Source organism: Tetranychus urticae, unplaced genomic scaffold (genome assembly GCF_039701765.1).
Source record: "Tetranychus urticae isolate SD_2017Ah unplaced genomic scaffold, NJAU_TeUrti_SD_1.0 Scaffold_4, whole genome shotgun sequence".
NCBI lineage: Eukaryota > Metazoa > Arthropoda > Arachnida > Trombidiformes > Tetranychidae > Tetranychus > Tetranychus urticae.
Window position 1 is genome coordinate 457,501 of NW_028315836.1, and position 5,000 is coordinate 462,500.

Genomic DNA, 5,000 nt, shown 5'->3' on the forward strand with positions numbered 1-5,000 from the left:
AGTGGTATGGTCCAGACTGTAGCTGTTCACGCATCTATTCCTGTTATTCTGTTGATGTTTGGTGGTTGAAGAGACGGGCCTGAATGGGTTTGGATCGTCAATCATCTTATCACCACACACTATTATACAAAGGTAGAGTACCTGCAAGACCTAAGGTCTTCCTTGGTACGACTGACAATATCTATGAGAGTTGGGCTTTAATGCTATCAGACTTCATATCTTGCATATATGTTCAAACTAGTCACTCAACAGAGTGAGCAGTATTAGTATTGAGCTCTGCTTGTGCAAAGCAGACCGCAGATTGATCCAAGAAATTGGTATCAAGCGGTTATAATACTATGCTGTTTAGTTGACTTGCAAACGTACCCAGCAATGGTTACTCCTGCTAGATGTGCTTGCACATTTTAGTGGAAGAAGATGGATTCTAAAGAGTTTTCTGCAGAATCATCTTAATGCACGACATAAATCTCGATACCTCGTTAAAGTTAACATCCACTTGCTGGTTGTTAGCTGAGGATATCGTATTTATAGCTGCAAAAACAACTTGTTTAGCATTTTACTTTGCTAAAACATCAAGTTACCTGGTTGATCCTGCCAGTAGTCATATGCTTGTCTCAAAGATTAAGCCATGCATGTCTAAGTACATACTGTTTATAAAGTGAAACCGCGAATGGCTCATTAAATCAGTTACGGTTCCTCGGATATTCTTTTTTACATGGATAACTGTGGTAATTCTAGAGCTAATACATGAACAAGTGTTCCAACCTCAGCTTGCTGACGGAAGGATCGCATTTATTAGTACAAGACCAATGATTCTTATTCACCTAGAACCCTGTTCAGTGATTTCGGTCGCTGTCTAAGGACTAGCAGTGGGGATCTTAGCAACTTCGGTTGCATTTCTTGTGATGACTCTGAATAACTGAGCAAATCGTATGGCCTCTGAGCCGACGATGTATCCCTCAAGCAACTGCCTTATCAACTGTCGATGGTAGGTTATGCGCCTACCATGGTTGTAACGGGTAACGGGGAATTAGGGTTCGATTCCGGAGAGGGAGCCTGAGAAACGGCTACCACATCTAAGGAAGGCAGCAGGCGCGCAAATTACACAATCCCAGTACGGGGATGTAGTGACGAAAAATAACAATACGGGACTCTATTGAGGCCCCGTAATTGGAATGAGTACAATTTAAATCCTTTAACGAGGATCTATTGGAGGGCAAGTCTGGTGCCAGCAGCCGCGGTAATTCCAGCTCCAATAGCGTATATTAAAGTTGCTGCGGTTAAAAAGCTCGTAGTTGGATTTCAGTCGAACCTATGGGGTCCACTGATTAAAGGGTTAGATGGTGATGTTAGGTTTCTTGCTTGTGTCTACGGATGCTTGCTTGAACCTTCATTCCTCTTTCCTGGTGGTTACATTCATAGTGTTTAGACAGAAAATTGCTCGATATTTGCTATCAATGCTCTTTACCGAGTGTTGATTCAAGCGATCGAGACTTTTACCTTGAAAAAATCAGAGTGCTCAAAGCAGGCGTCCAAAACCTCGAAAGAGGTGCCTAAAAACGGTATGGTCAACCATCTATATGATGCGTACCACTACCTTAACTTGAATGATCTTGCATGGAATAATGGAATAGGACCTTGGTTCTATTTTGTTGGTCTTAAGAATCCAAGGTAATGATTAAGAGGGACAGACGGGGGCATTTGTATTGCGGCGCTAGAGGTGAAATTCTTGGACCGTCGCAAGACAAACTACAGCGAAAGCATTTGCCAAGAATGTTTTCATTAATCAAGAACGAAAGTTAGAGGTTCGAAGGCGATCAGATACCGCCCTAGTTCTAACCATAAACGATGCCAACCAGCGATCATTCTGAGTAACTAATTTCATGACTCGAATGGAAGCTTCCGGGAAACCAAAGTTTTTGGGTTCCGGGGGAAGTATGGTTGCAAAGCTGAAACTTAAAGGAATTGACGGAAGGGCACCACCAGGAGTGGAGCTTGCGGCTTAATTTGACTCAACACGGGAAAACTCACCCGGCCCGGACACTGAGAGGATTGACAGATTGAGAGCTCTTTCTTGATTCAGTGGGTGGTGGTGCATGGCCGTTCTTAGTTGGTGGAGTGATTTGTCTGGTTAATTCCGATAACGAACGAGACTCTAGCCTACTAAATAGACTTGCAGTTTACACTGCAGTACTCCCCCTTAGTCAACCTGTGGGTGGTAGTATCTCTTGATGGTTTCGGCTGTTGAGGGCTCTGCTGCTATTAGCCTACAGAATTGGCTAGGGTAAGGATGCTGTAGCACTGTAAGGACTTCTTAGAGGGACAAGCGGCGCTCGCAGCCGCACGAAACAGAGCAATAACAGGTCTGTGATGCCCTTAGATGTCCGGGGCCGCACGCGTGCTACACTGAAGTGGTCATCGTGCATACTGTTTCCTGCTCCGAAAGGAGTGGGTAACCGCTTGAACCCATTTCGTGATGGGGATTGGGCATTGTAATTATTGCCCATGAACGAGGAATTCCCAGTAAGCGTGAGTCATTAGCTTGCGTTGATTACGTCCCTGCCCTTTGTACACACCGCCCGTCGCTACTACCGATTGAATGATTTAGTGAGGACTTCGGACTGGTCAATCCAGACCATTGGGAAACTAGTGGTCGGATTGTGCTGGAAAGATGTTCAAACTTGATCATTTAGAGGAAGTAAAAGTCGTAACAAGGTTTCCGTAGGTGAACCTGCGGAAGGATCATTAACGTATTACCCTCTTATTATAAGAGAAATACAACCTTCAAACAATCAAACACTCTGCATAGTGATATTGTAGATGCTAATATGGTGAATGCAATTGAATTGTATTTGCATTAGAGTCGCAATTGTGAATGTTTATTGCAAACATTTAGCCATTGCAACATGATTCTAATTTGCATTACATTCGTTCATTCATACATCCATCTTTCATTATCCAATGCAACAAAGAGTGAGGGTTATCTAACGATAGCCATAATTTCTTTTGCAAAACAATTGTAGTTTATAATGAAAAGCCTGTCTTGCTACATACTTGGTACCTGATCAAGTCTTCAGCTTATGCTGACGGCAAGGTTTAAAGAAGGAAGTTTTACACTTCTTCGCCTAACTAAGTAAAGACAACTATGGTTTTTATAAACTGCATACAATTGTTTTCAAACCCTCTCAATGCAGATTTAGGATACTTATTAAAAGTCCCACGGTGGCAAAGATACATCTTCAAGCGGTGGATCACTCGAATTACCAATCGATGAAGAACGTAGCTAGCTACGATAATCGGTGCGAATTGCAGGACACGCCGAGCACTTGAGCTTCCAACGCACATTGCGGCTTTCGGGTCTTTTCCGAGGTCACATCTGTCTGAGAGTTGAGATGTAAAATAATCAACAAAACACTTGCATACTACCATATATGCATATTTTTGAGAGGATTGTATATTTATATGCATGAATCTTGATGTTTTATTCCTTTTCTTAATTGCAATTCGTTGCAATTTAGTAAGGAGAATCTCAAATCTACTTGTTTCACATGATAAATTTTGTGTACAATGCATATTTCATCTCTGCAAGCAGTATATATGAATAGATACTAGCATGAGATTCTAAGGTTAGTCGCCTATCTGACGACGCTAAAGTCGTATTGCAGATAACTATGGTGATCAACTAACCTGTTAACTGATGAATCTTCTTGCACTTGTATAAATCGTACAAATAGTAGCTATTTCATTCTGTTAAAGCAGACCTAAGAAGTAATGCAAAGGCAAAATTTGTGCAAACATTAAAGTAGATTTACGTTGCTTGCTTGCAAACAACACAAATAAACATTAATCAACTTAATCAATATTTTTGATCTCAGATCAGGTGAGGTTACCCGCCGAATTTAAGCATATAATTCAGCGGAGGAAAAGAAATCAAATGAGATTCCCTGAGTAACGGCGAGTGAAAAGGGATGAGTCCGGCGCAAAGGTTTTCCATTGAAAGGTGGAAAGCGGTGCTGCGTAATGGTTAGAGTCACGATTATTTCAACTAAATCTGCAAGTCCCTCTGACAAGGGCCCTCTTCCCAGAGACGGTTCTAGGCCGGTGGCAGATCTTGGTTAATGGAATATCGATTACTGGCTTTAGTCGCGGATAGAGTCAGATTGCTTGAGAGTGCAATCCAAATTAGGAGGTAAACTCCTCCTAAGACTAAATACGATGGTAATATCGATAGCAAACAAGTACCGTGAGGGAAAGTTGCAAAGTACTTTGAAGAGAGAGTTCAAAAGGACGTGAAACCGCTTGTAGAGAAACGGATAGAACCACGAAGTGTAGCTGAGAGGAGAACTCAGCTCCTCTTGTGTATTGTTGCCTTTTTCTATTCAGTGCTAAGAATGCTTTACAGCGTTCCAAGATCAGTAGGTTAAGGGGTAACTTTTAGCCTGCCCTTGGATCTTGGTATTGATAGGAGGAGTGCAATATGTGCATGAGGAGTGCATTTTCTCAACTCTCGTGCTCAAACCACGACCAATGTGAAAGGAGAGTGCAAAACTCTTGTTCAAGTGATAACAGCAAGGTGTACTAAACACACACCTAATCAGCATTTAGTTTTCACAGCTACTAATATTCCTTGCGTTGTTAGACTTAGCCTGTGAGCTAGTGTTGGCAACTGTTACCACAGTCACATTGGAGATGAATCTCTGCTTATGCAGGGTCAACAATGCTTGTCATCTGCTCTGACGAATCCGACTAGTCTTTCGTTGATGATGTCTGTTTCTTCACCTGGTGTTGAAACAACTCATGGATTGGCTGGCTTTTGGTGGTTTGTTGGTAAAAGTGGCAAGCTTACGTTAACCTAGTGATTCTGTGGTCAGTAGATCGGTACTCTATCCGACCCGTCTTGAAACACGGACCAAGGAGTCTAACATGTATGCAAGCTGATCAGTCTTGTTTAGGCTTGAAAGGCGAATTGAAAGAAATTGATATGATGTATGCTTGTAAGA

At 42.1% G+C, this 5,000-nt stretch overlaps 3 non-coding genes across 3 annotated transcripts in view; all 3 read left to right on the plus strand.

Moving 5' to 3' along the window:
• Positions 1–578: 578 nt before the first annotated feature.
• Positions 579–2,748, plus strand: LOC149092956 (small subunit ribosomal RNA). The gene has a single exon (XR_016200359.1). It is a non-coding gene; the product is annotated as a small subunit ribosomal RNA (ribosomal RNA).
• A 487-nt stretch (positions 2,749–3,235) lies between these two features.
• LOC149092957 (5.8S ribosomal RNA) lies at positions 3,236–3,390 on the plus strand. Its single transcript, XR_016200427.1, has one exon. It is a non-coding gene; the product is annotated as a 5.8S ribosomal RNA (ribosomal RNA).
• Positions 3,391–3,866: 476 nt separating this feature from the next.
• The window catches only part of LOC149092958 (large subunit ribosomal RNA), a 4,169-nt gene continuing 3,035 nt past the window's right edge, over positions 3,867–5,000 (plus strand). Inside the window, exon 1 of the ribosomal RNA XR_016200425.1 lies at positions 3,867–5,000. This exon is cut by the window's right edge and continues 3,035 nt beyond it. This is a non-coding gene — a ribosomal RNA (large subunit ribosomal RNA).